Genomic DNA, 13,227 nt, shown 5'->3' with positions numbered 1-13,227 from the left:
TGTGGCAGCCTAGTTCGGCCTTGAGATTTTTATCTGCCTCTTCTTTCTTATCCTTCAAGTGATCAAGTTATGAACAGTGGAAGATATCTGTAAGAGTTTATCTCACAGTGATTCAAAAAGGAAAAAATAGCATGAGATATGTTGTGGCTACTTTTGCAGCTGTGTGCTCCTGGGATTCTGAAAATTTAAATAATTGGGGTCCAGAGCCATCCCTGCTGCTCGGTTCAGATTCATTTGTGAGTTTCTGGATCATGGTCATTAATGCCCTTAAATAGTACCTGGTTGCAGTTTGTGGACATGACAGCCAGGACCCCGGAAGGGTGGGAAGGTGTAAAGGGATGGCCCAATCCTTCAGTGACCCCCTGAGACCTGGAGATCTCAGTCACTGGTTCCACATACCTGGGTTTCAGTGGGTTTATTCTCTAGCATAGGGGGATCCCCGATTCTCTTCCCACAGTGCCTAGTCTATTGTGCCTGCACAGGAAAATGAGGCCTGGACGGGCTCTGGGATGCCACCCCCAGTGTACCCTACAGGACACAGTCCTGAGGCAAATGCCGATTGAATGTGTTCAGGAGACAGGGCACTGCTGTAGGGAACTGCAGATGATCAGTCCAGGCTTAGTCAGCCAAGGAGAATTTCTTTGTTTATTTTGGGGTCACTAGCAGGCAATGCCCAAGAATTACTCCTGGCTCTGAGCTCAGGAATCATTCCTGACTGGGGATCAAACCAGGATCAACCACAATTAACTCAAGTGCCCTACCCGCTGTGCTGTCTCTCAGCCATCACCCCCCACATCCCCCCTTTAATGTTGAGACATCAAACATCGTAAATCACAAGGTTGTTCAAAATACAGTCGTTTCAGAGATTCAATGTTCTAACACCAATCGCACCACCAGTGTGACCTTCCCTCCCCACAATGTCCCCAGGTTCCCGCTCCCCACCCCCAAACCAACCCTTTCTAGCAGGCCACAAAATAATTTCCTTTATATTGTCTGTTACAACATATTTCTCATAATAGTGTGACTAAAGTCATCATTGGAGGTTTACAGAGCTGTTCAGTGCCGGTGGAGCCTTCTGTGTTATTGTTTTTGCTTATGGAGCCCAGTGGGCGTCGACACAACTTTCTCACTCCCGTGGCCATGCTCCTAGTGGGATGTCAGTGCTGTGAAATGAAGAGGTGTCAAGCAGCTGCATATGCTATACCAGGAGCTGCGGAACTAAGATGGGTCAGCAACCTGGTGTCACTTTGAGATGAGTCCTGGAGCGAGCAGTTTAGATGCCAGAGGAAGTCACACATGAGTGGGTCTTCCAGCAGGGCAAGGACTTGGACTGTCCCGGTCCTGAGAAGGTTCCAGAAGTCTCAGCCCCAATGAAACCGAAAGCTGGTTCTTTGAGAAAATAAACAAGATTGATAAACCACGAGCAAGACTCACAAAGAAAGAGAGAGAACCCTAATAAATCAAATCAGAAATGAAAAGGAGGACATCACAACAGAAACCAAAGAAATTCAAAAAATCATCAGAGACTACTTTTAAAGTCTGTATGCCACAAAACAAGAGAACCTAGAAGAAATGGATGAATTCCTGGATTTCTATAACCTCCCAAGGCTGACCCAGGAAGATTTGGAATACCTGCATAGACCTATAACTATCAAGGAAATTGAAACTGTAACCAAAAGTCTTCCCCAAAACAGAAGTCTCAGACCCAAGACCAGGCCTACCTGGGACAACTCAGCCACAGCATCTCTCCCCACGTAGAATTTCTATGATATGTGTAATTTGGTCTGGCGGTGGTCAACTCCTCTAGCTTTTGTTTACCTGGGAAAGCCTTTATCTCTTCATCTGATTTTAAGGATCATTTTGCAGGGCTTCAGGTTCTTATTTTAATAAAGTGACTGAATACATCATCCTGCTGTCTTCTTAGCTTGTATTGTATGGGTAACCTTTGTATGTCACATGTGTTTTCTTTTGAGCAGTCGCTAATATTTTTTCTCCATTATACACTTTTGATGGGCTGGAGCGATAGCACAGTGGGTAGGGCGCTTGCCTTGCATGCAGCCGACCTGGACCGACCCCAGTTTGATTCCTCCTCCCCTCTTCGAGAGCCCGGCAAGCTACTGAGAGTATAGTACCCGCATTGCAAAGCCTGGCAAGCTACCCGTGACGTATTCGATATGCCAAAAACAGTAACAAGTCTTACAATGGAGATGTTACTGGTGCCCACTCGAGCAAATATATGAACAACGGGAGGACAGTGCTACAGTGCTACACACTTTTGATAGTTTCATAATATATCTTGGTGCATGTCTCTTTTTCACTCAGGATTTGGGGTACGCCATCAGCTTCCTAGATGTTTTAACCTGATTTAAGATTATTAACTCACAAAATAGGAACCACAAGTCTTAAAAATTAGCTCTATCAAAAAAAAATTTCTCATTGATAAAAGAAAATCCCCTAAGCAGTAAGAGTAGCAGCGTAGCACTGTCCTCCCATTGTTCATCGATTTGCTCGAGTGGGCCCAGTAACATCTCCATTGTGAGACTTGTTGTTACTGTGTTTGGCATATCGAATACCTGGATAAGCTTGTCAGGCTAGTCTCGGTAGCTTTCCGGGCTCTCCAAGAGGGATCGAGGAATCGAACCCAGGTAGGCCGGGTTGGCTGCGTGCAAGTCAAACACCCTACCCGCTGTTATTTATAAAGAACAAAGGTAAGAATAACAGGAATTTTTTTCCTGAGAGCCCATGGAAGCCAGAGATTGGCCAAAGTAGTGAAAAGAAAAAACTTAGTTTTTTGAAATAGAAACACTCTACCCAGTGAAATGTTCTTTTGAAAATGAAAGCGAAGCGAAGACTTGGTCTATAAAAACCGATAAAACTTACCCACAGCAGATCTGAAACGTATGAACTATTAAAGATTTCTTGTAAGCAGAAGAGGACAGATCCTACATCCTGTGGGGTTGAAACCCCACTCTTCACCCCCGTCCCCCCACAAAAAAAACTTTCAGGTGGATTTTCCCTGAGATGTACAGGAAGAACTTTTCTAAGACACCCCATATTGTGTAGGACACTAGGGCTGTGTCCTTCTCATATGTAAATTGGAGGCAATAAAAGTATTTTTCTCAGCATTCAGCTGAAGAGAAGGACAACATGGAGGGCGGGATCCACAGATCCCGAAGGAAAAAAAAAACAGGTTCCAAAAAGAGCCGAGATCATCGGGAAGCCCCAGATGGGGTAGGTACCGCATCCCGCCTCCCCCAGATGGAACCCCAGTGACCAGAAGCCTCTACAACCACAGCTCGAGTATGCGGAAACTTGGACTTTTCCTCAAAACCGCGCAGTCGCTTACGTGGCCGCGCGACATCTCTCTATATACAAAGTGATCCATGGGAAGTAAACCACCCAACGTTTCTCTCTGGAAATCATAGTTAAGTTTGGAGCACGGCCACAGCCCCAGAAACACAAGGACTTAATGCATAACCCAGCAGCTTGGAGCAGAAAAGTGAATGGGCTATGCGTTAATCCAGGCCATCATGACTGTCCGGAGGGGAAAGGGTGTTGCCCCATTCGCCCTCTCCTCTCTGGAAAGAAAGATGGCGGCCACGTGGGAGCCTTGTGGACAGCAGGTATGAGCTGGGGGTGTGGGGGCAACTAAAACCTCATGGGAAGGGGGGCGTTCCGGTCCGTCCTTCACGCCCTAATGAGGTCACCAGTTGCCCCCCGCGAGCGGCTCTCCAGCACGGCCACGGCCCCAGAAGCACAAGGACTTAATGCAGAACCCAGCAGCTTGGAGCAGAAAAGTGAAAGGACTATGCGTTAATCCAGGCCATCATGTCTGCCCAGAGGGGAAAGGGTGTTGGTCCCTTCCACCCTCCTCCCTCTGGAAAGAAAGATGGCGGCCACATGGGAGCCTTGTGGACAGCAGGTATGAGCCGGGGGTGTGGGGGCAACTAAAACCTCATGGGAAGGGGGGCGTTCCGGTCCGTCCTTCACGCCCTACCGAGGTCACCAGTTGCCCCCCGCGAGCGGCTCTCCAGCACGGCCACGGCCCCAGAAGCACAAGGACTTAATGCAGAACCCGGCAGCTTGGAGCAGAAAAGCGAACGGACTATGCGTTAATCCAGGCCATCAGGTCTGTCCAGAGGGGAAAGGGTGTTGCCCCAGTCGCCTTCTCCTCTCTGGAAAGAAAGATGGCGGCCGCATGGGAGCCTTGTGGACAGCAGGTATGAGCCGGGGGTGTGGGGGCGACTAAAACCTCATGGGAAGGGGGGCGTTCCGGTCCGTCCTTCACACTCTACCGAGGTCACCAGTTGCCCCCCGCGAGCGGCTCTCCAGCACGGCCACGGCCCCAGAAGCACAGAAACCAATTTCTTAACTATCTGACTTTCAGTAAAAATACTTCCAGGGTCAATAAGTAAAATAGCAGAAATCCAAAACCAACATATAATTCTTGAACCCAGCTATAGAAAGCAAATCACTTCACAGTGCTTTGTCAGCATGTCTGATTTGGGGGTGGGGGGGTAAACTCTAAATAATAGTGGTGAATCTTTTATTGAAACAATGAATCTAATCAAAGCAGATAGAGTGTTAACTAGAATTCATCTGCCCCACAAGGACTGGGAGGGGTGGGGGTGGGGTTTTATTGGGGTTCTTCATGGTAAAAAATAAGTTTTGGTAAAGGCAAATGTGCTTGATATTTGCATGACTGAGACCTAAACCTGAAAGCTTTGTAACCTTTCCCATGGTGATTCAATAAATAAATAAATTAATTAAAAAAATTTTAAAAAAAAGTATTTTTCTCATGGGAAGATTTCATGAAGATTGTAAAGTGCTTCGAACAGCGTGTGGCACATAGAAACATGTAATTTAACTACTATTCACTACGATTAGTGACTGAGTTCCTAGGTACCAGAAATGCAGAGGTGCCGTGATAAACAAAAGGTTGCATGTGGTTCCTGTCTCAGTTAACTATTTTGAAAAACAAATATACCACTACAAGGTGCAGAGTGTTTGATGAAGACAGGCTTCTGTGGTTCTCTTCCTTTAGATGCGACTCTTACAAATGACATTCATGGATTTCTTAGCAAAATAAAACTCATTTCTATCCTTTGGGATGACTGAGATTTGGTTTTGTCTTATTCATTTATTATTAATGATATAACAATGTGAATAAGATATTCTATAAAAGGTACCTAATTGTTGCTGGGGTTGGGCACACATCGATGGAGGAGGTCAGGATTGGCTAAGACAAGTTGCACCCAAGAACCACTTGTTCTGCACAGCCCTGGAGCTAGTCCTTGCTGCTGGGATTCTCAGGGAGCCAGTTTGAGGTGAGTTAAAGCTTTTAGCAGGAAAGGAGAGGGTTCAGTCCCAACACCTACCTGTGGTCTTTTAGCACAGAAAATATTTTCAGAAGAGGATGAGTAGGGAAGCACAAAAATTTAATAAAGTAAGGATAACCAAGTAAAAACCTTGGATTCTCCAGAGATAGACAGACAGACAGACAGATAGATATAGAGAGACAGAGACAGAGACACGGAGAGAGACAGAGACACACAGAAAGACAGAGAAATAGTCAGACAGACAGAGACAGAGAGATGAGGGGAGAAGGGAGAAAGAGTCACAGATTAAAGGAAATAGAGTCTGTAAGGGAGACAGTATTTGCGGAGACAGGGAACTGAGTGTCTTTGGGAAGCAGACTATAGAAGGATCTTTTCCAGGCTGCCATAGGTGGAGTTCCCTGTGCAGATAAGTCATCGTTAGGCTGTTGTCAAGGAAAAAGGACTTTGAACTCAGGTGTGCTCTTTATTCTCTGAGTCTTTTAGTTTCTTTGCATTTCGGGTGCTCAGGGGGACCATATGGGTTGCTGGGTATTGAACCCAGCTGGCCAGACGCAAGACAAGTGCCCTACCTCTCTGTGTATTATTGCTCTAGCCCCATTCTCTAAATCTTATCAAAACCTAGTTTTCACTTTTTGAAAATTGTTTCGGGGGTGAGGGTGGGGGTCTGGCTTTGGGTTCTGAGTTGGTGGCAGAATGATTCCTTTTCAGATTACATCTTGTCTCTCCATCAAAAGATTTCTGGATTTTGGTACAAGTGGGAAAGGTGATGCCCTACTTCTGGTTTTTATGAGTTCTGTGGTGAGCTAACTCTTGGATATCTGGTGAATGATGGTGCAGGTGACTTGAATCAAGTGGGGACCGAGGGAGGTAGCCTTGGGAGTATAGTGCTTACACCTCTCTCTCTGCTTGACTCACCTTGGCCACCTGGGGAGTGCCTGGCATGGCTTAGGACTGGTCAAGTCTGCTCTGAGCACCTACTACAGTAGCATGGACACTAGCATCCCAACTACCCCACAAATGGGCTGTCAAGCTGCACCTGAAGTCCACTTGATCTGCACAGTCCATTTGATCTGCTGTGAAGGAACTGGTCCACCTCCTGAGTTCTTGAGGAGCTGTTCCCTGAGTCTGGATCGAAGAATTATTTTTTTCAGGAAAAGGAAAATTAGTCCTAACCTCAGCACAAGGCTTCCAGGAGTGTCCCCTTCCCTCACAGAAAGGAATTTCAGGAGGAGGAGCGCATGGCCACATTAGCGGCTATGTGACATTCATACTCTACACCACTGTTGTACCAAGAATAGCACACCACAGTATACAGGCTGTAAATTAGAAGGCAACAAATCTCGGGGTGGGGGGGAATATATATACACGTACACAAGGCTCAACCTTTAACAACATGTTAGTAATCTCTTATACAAGGGCTTAATGGGCCCAGAGTGAAATACAACCATCTTCACATACCTTCCTCTAAGGAAACATTTTTGGATCACTTTTATGGAATTATTCATAATAAGCAATACAAAATAAATTATTTAGGTCCTGTTTCGGGGACAGGGTTTAAGGGTCAGTGTGGAGACATTCAAAATATGGTGGTGGGAAAGTGAGATGATGGTGGGATTGGTGTTGAAATATTAAATGTAATAATTTATTAACAACTTTGTAAGAAAATAAAATTTGAAAAAAGTGAGAGAAAAATATACTCTGAGATCTACTCTACAGAAATAGAGAAGCTCTATTCTCACATAGTAGAAAAAAGGAACTTCAGGAGAAGATTGTTGCAGGTGACTTATTTGAAGTAGGGGAGATGAGAGGTGACAGCCTCAAGAAGGAAGTCTACTGCTTTCCCCTCTACCCACCAGGGTCACCAGGGGGAGAGCCTGGGAAATTCAGAACTGATGAGAGTCTGTGATGAGCAGGATGAGCCTGTGTGTTAGACCTCACACCTCACCAGCCCCACAAGGTGGTCAGCAAACCACACCCACCTGGGTTCCACATGTTCTGCCTGGCATGCGAAATGATCCCAGCCACCTAATTTCTCAGGGAGCCAGGCTGGAACTGGAAAATTCTTTTTGCAGGAAAGGAAAGCCAGTCCTAAATTTTTACCCAGGCTTTCTAGGTCTGAAGCCTTGTCACACAGAAAAAAATTCCAGGAAGTGAATAATTGTTGGCTATTAACCCTAAGTTAATTTTAGGCTTCATCAGTGAATTGCCCCTTTTCCTCCTCCCAGGGAAGCTTACAGTGCTCTTGCAAGCACCCCTAATCCCCTGAATTTATCTTTAATCTTTCCTTTGTGTTTTACACTTCATTGTCAGAGTTCCCCAAGTCAATCTTGGTTACTTATAAGCCAAAACTTTCTGGTAATTCTGGATTTTGTATTTATAGTGAATTACAGATAATCTCCTCATCGGCCACCCTCCAGAACTCACAGATGCTCCTCCCAGAACCATGCCACCGGACATCACACCAGACTGTGGGGTGAGTGAGAGCCTTCCTCACCCTCAGTGACCCAGCCGCGGCAGTCGACCTCCACTGCCCAACCACCGCCACACTCCAGGACGCTTTCCGGAAGCTTAGGCCGAGCCTCACGCAAAAATGAAGTCCCACGGAACCCAGATAATGCGGAACTTTATGACCTTGGACTCTGGACTCAATGGGACCCGGAACAGAGATCCCCTGCCTGCCTCCCCCAGTCTCCTGTGACTCAGGGATCACACCCATAACCCACATCCTGCCGGCACCAGATAATCTTCTCATGGGCCACCCTCCAGAACTCACGGATGCTCCTTCCAGACAAGAGTATAAGAGGAGTCCCCCAGAACCATGCCACTGGACTCCTTGCCAGACTGTGGGGTGGATGAGAGCTCTCCCCACCCCAAGGGACCAAGCCCCAGCAGCCGACCTCCACTGCCCAACCACCGCCACACTTCAGGCCACTTTCTGGACCACACGGCCGCAAAGCAGCCGTGTGTCACATTATAAGACACTTCCTACCCATTTATGCCTCACGGAGAGCCCGGCAAGCTACCAAGAGTATCCCGCCCTCATGGGCAGAGCCTGGCAAGCTCTCCGTGGCATACTCATATGCCAAATACAGTAACGACAATAGGTCTCATTCCCCTGATCCTGAAAGATCCTCCAAAAAGACGAGTAAGAAGAGGCTGTTAAAATCTCAGGGCTGGGAGGAATAGAGATGTTACTGGTGCCCGCTCGACAATTAATGGAATGACAGTGATACAGTGACAGTGAATTACTTGCTTTTATATTTCCCCTATAGCCTTTTCATATTTTACTATAGAGCAATGTTCTTTGCATAAACACAGAAAGACCTTAATGCTATGCTCCTGATATTTGGGAGTTTATTGACTCTGAAATATATCTACTTCTGGGCACAATTATTTGGTCATAATTACTTGACTCAGGCTTCAGTTGCTGTAGTTCCTAACACCCCAAAAGGGAAGTTCTGCTGTGGGACTGGGATGGACCCGGGGTGAGTGGCGAAGCTACCCCAGCATTGAAATGGGACAGTCTAGAAAGCATAAATGCATGCTCTTGATGCAAGCTGTTATGACTTAAGAGACAGGACCCCAATGGTCAAGGATAAGCTGATCTGACCTGAGGACTTAGTCTGGCATTTACGGTAAAAGCCTCGCTTTCTCTCAGAGCCCAGAGAACTAGACTTTGGGATCTTTATCTCTTGTGTTGACCCAAATGACCACAAGTCTGGGTAAGAAGTAGAATTAATTGTTTGACTAATTGTTTGACTTAATTGCTTCACACACACACACACACACACACACACACACACACACACAGGACTAGAGGGATAGAGAGAAGCAATAAAGATATCCCTGGGAGACAGAGTGTCTCCTTGAGTTTATCTTCCCCAGAGAATGGCCTCTGCTGGAATATTTTACCTCTGTAAATCACACGAACATGCAGTCCTACACCTCTGACCCCTTCAGATGTTCTATAAAATGCTGGCACCTCTGCATTAAATGGGCCATTTTCACCATGAGGCTGTGGTCCCCCAGTCTTTCTGTCTCTCTGGGGGAAGGACGGGAGGTGGCTCTCAGTCACCAAACGCACACGTTGTCACGCAGCACTCACACATTATTTTGTTAACTCACAAATAATGAAGTAAAGCAGTGTTTGTTAAGTCACCATGCTCATTGAGGGTCCAAAGGGTGAATCTGCTGACCCAGTCCCTTGCCTGCTTCTCCCACTCCCCTCAGTGGGTCCCCAGTAGGTCTAATACAGTAGGGTTCTTTGATGTCTGATTGCCCATACTTGTTTAGAATAAATCACCCAATATTTCTCAAGGAAAAAATAACAATCAGAAATAATAAACAGAGGATTAAGGCAAACAGAAGAAAACAAAGCAGATTGGCTCTCGAGCCTCAAAAACCCAGAATATCCCAGGGTTGCTGCGAACGTCTCCGAGCAACCCGCCCCGTGGAATTTGCAGCTGCGTCCAGCGTTCCAGAGGGGGCAATTAACCCGAGCAGAAAGAAGAAGAAAACACTTTATTACATGATTTCCTTTCCTTACCGGGCTCCAGACAGGCAGATGTGTGCACGAGTCCACGAGTCTTCGGTCCTCAACGTGCCAGAAATAAAAAGAGCGGAAAACACAATACGGAGAGGTGGACTTAGACAGAGGTCGAGGAGGGCTGTGTTATCGGGCAACAAGCTGATGCTCGCCCGGCCGGACCCCTCGCGGGATCTTAAGGTTCCCTTGGCATTGGAGTACAGGTATAAACCCCCTGCCTGGTTGCTTCCTTTCGGAGCAAATCTCCTTCAGCCTTTACGGGATCCACGGAACCGCGGGTTAGAGCCCACTCAGACCCCGTAGCCAGAGCCGTGGGGCCATACTCAGTCACACACACGCACGCACACATCATTCATGTTAGTAGAGTGGGGACAGGGGTGCCCGTGAACGTGATGCCAGCGCTCAAGAGGGATCTCGGCGTAACCTCCACGTGTTCGGCCACCACGTTCACCAGACACACGGAGAACAAGGGAGAGTTGAAAGGAAGAGAGTGAGTGGATTAGAGCTCAGAGCTGAGGGCTTCCAAGCCAAAGGGACTCGGAGAGCCCCGACTGTTCAGCTTGCCTTCAATTTATATATTTTGCACGCATTCCATCCAAACTTTCCCACCCTTATCTGGACATAACACGGGTACAAGAAATGAAGATGGTCAGCACATTTCGTCCTAATTGGGACATATATCTTGTCTGCAAATGGTCCTTCTCCTGTTCTTTATCTCTATGGACCGTTGCCCTGCCGTCTGGGTGGTTTCGTGTTTGGCTCGCACTTTTTGTTCTGAGTTACATAACTATTATTATTTTCTTTTAACTATTGGTTTAACTAACTCCTATGGTTTCTGTCAACTCTTTTGGTGGGGGGCTTTTCTAGCGGGGGGGTCACACCTGGCGATGCACAGTGGTTACTCCTGGCTCTGCACTCAGGAATCACTCCGGGCTGTAGATCAGGGGACCATATGGGATGCTGGGAATCAAACCTGGGTCGGCCTCGTTCCAGGCAAACACCCAATCTGCTGTGCTATCACTCCAGCCCCGGTTTCTATTAACTCTTATTGTTCAGTTTTATGTAGGGATTATGTGAAGAGGGACAGGGAGAAAGAGAGAATAACATCTAAGAGAGAACATGGGCTTCTACAGAGGGGAGAGATCGTAGGGCCCACATCTCAGGTGGAGATGTGGGCCCCCAAAGGATGTGGAGGCAACCTGCTTGCCTTTTCAGAGTTGGTTTAATAGGTTTTTCTCCTAAACTGCCGGCACTTGGGGCTTTCTACCTAGAAAAGAGTCCTTTGCTGGGATTGTAAAGAGGAAGAGTTTGAAATTTTTGATGGTCCATGTTCATGCCCTTATCAACAACCCTTTGTTTCTGCTGGAACATCTTGGAAAGGGGTGGTCTGACTTTCTCTGGATCTGAGCTACTGCCAAGTAGAGTCGATCAGACCTCAGATCCTCTGTCCAATCAATAATGTGCGTCTAGCTATGTCTTGCTACTTTAGAGCGACTGACAGTGACTTTTTTTTTTTTTTTTGCTTTTTGGGTCACAAGCAGCGATACACAGGAGTTACTCCTGATTCATGCACTCAGGAATTACTACTGGCGGTGCTCAGGGGACCATATGGGATGCTGGGAATCTAACCTAGGTCGGCTGCGTGCAAGGCAAATGCCCTACCCTCTGTGCTATTGCTCCAGCCCCCAGAGTGACTTCTTAAAATCCAAGCTTGGTTTTATGACTTGCCAAGAACTCAAAGAACTCATTGTCGGCCCTCTCCCCCCACCTGCCCATTCATACCAATCTAAGATGAAATAGTGAAGCGAAAGAGTTTTATTTGAAAACTTTATTTAGAGAAACGTGTTGGGAGGGAAAGAGAGAATCGGGCTGCTCCAGAGGAACAAAGCCGAGAGAGCACATTCACATTTCAGGCTGAGACGCAGAAGTCTCCAGGATGGAGAATGCACCCCACACACCCCAAACAGAGTTGCTTTATCCCCAAACCAACTCTAGAGTAAGGGCTCCCAAACTGTCTTGGCCTGGAGTTCTCTGCACAAAAGTTAATCTGGGTGTTGTCACAGGAAAAAGACTGTGGGCTGTTAATGGTCCTTTCATATTTTGAATTATGACCTTTGGATTCTCTTAAAAGTTTCTCCTGGTCGAGGGGGTCCACCCTTCTATGATCTCAGTTTCTGCATCCAGGTGGTGGTTCATTTTTCCATCTTCAAAGAACTCGGTATTTTTTATTTCCTCATGCCTTTGAGCTACTTTAGGGGTAGGGAATGTTTTCTTAGTTTTATTATTTCCCAATAAAACTCACTACCAGTCTTCTTTATCTGTATACATCAGTTTTATAATTTTTCATTCATGGCCATGGGGGACTCCTATAGTCTGTTTATAATATTAAACAATATATAGTATACCTGGTTACATATATTATATATAACCCTTTACAAGAAATACTATATAAATAGTAGTTATGTTTTTATAGGCCCATTTCCCAAGGATTCTCAGGGTCAATTCTTGGGGCCCCCCAACACAGAGCCTTGTCTGTGTGAGGCATGTGCTCTACCCTTGCACTATCTTCCCAGTAATTCATAATTACTAACTTATTTATTCGTGTTTTGTTTTGCTTTGTTTTGGCTTTTAGGGTCACACCCGGTGATGCTCAGGGGTTACTCCTGGCTCTGCACTCAGGAATTATTCCTGACAGTGCACATGGGATGCCAGGGATCAAACCCGGGTCAGTCACGTGGAAATATTCACTGTACTATCCTATTCACTGTACTATCGCCCCAGCCCCTAACTTATTTATTCTTAAACCCTTTCATTTCTGTTGGTGCTCTTCATTTGGCCCTTTACTTAGTCTTTCCATGCCTTGTCCTCTTCTTTATTGAGCAGGATCTTAGCACCAACTTTTCATGAAGTACAGTTGTCCACCAAATCCGCTCTCCCTGTCTTCACGATAATAGAACTGTGACCAGGCGCAGGTTGGCTGACCAGAGACTTTCCCTGCCTCCTCTGCAGACAATGTCCAATCGACTAAATGCCAATGTGAGGGCAGATCGTACATGCCCCACCCCAGGCCTGGGCTCAGGATGCCTCACCCACATGGTCTTCACCTTCTCTGTGGCCTAGCCCTACATAGGGCGGCAACAAACTTCGACCACGAGATCAACCTGAAGCCTGGAAAGGATGGGATGATGGCTGGAACAATCCAGAAGGTCTATAAGAGGCACAGCTTTCTCCTGACCTAGACAGTTCTCTCTCGAACTGCTTGAGGGACGGGAACTAGCGACCTGTGAGCTGCTGTCGTTCTGAGTCTCCCTGGCCAATCCTGAAGGATGATGGTCCCAATCC

This window comes from Sorex fumeus, unplaced genomic scaffold (genome assembly GCF_029834395.1).
Source record: "Sorex fumeus unplaced genomic scaffold, SorFum_2.1 ptg000093l, whole genome shotgun sequence".
Taxonomy (NCBI): Eukaryota; Metazoa; Chordata; class Mammalia; order Eulipotyphla; family Soricidae; genus Sorex; species Sorex fumeus.
Note: the sequence above shows the minus strand (reverse complement) of the source record.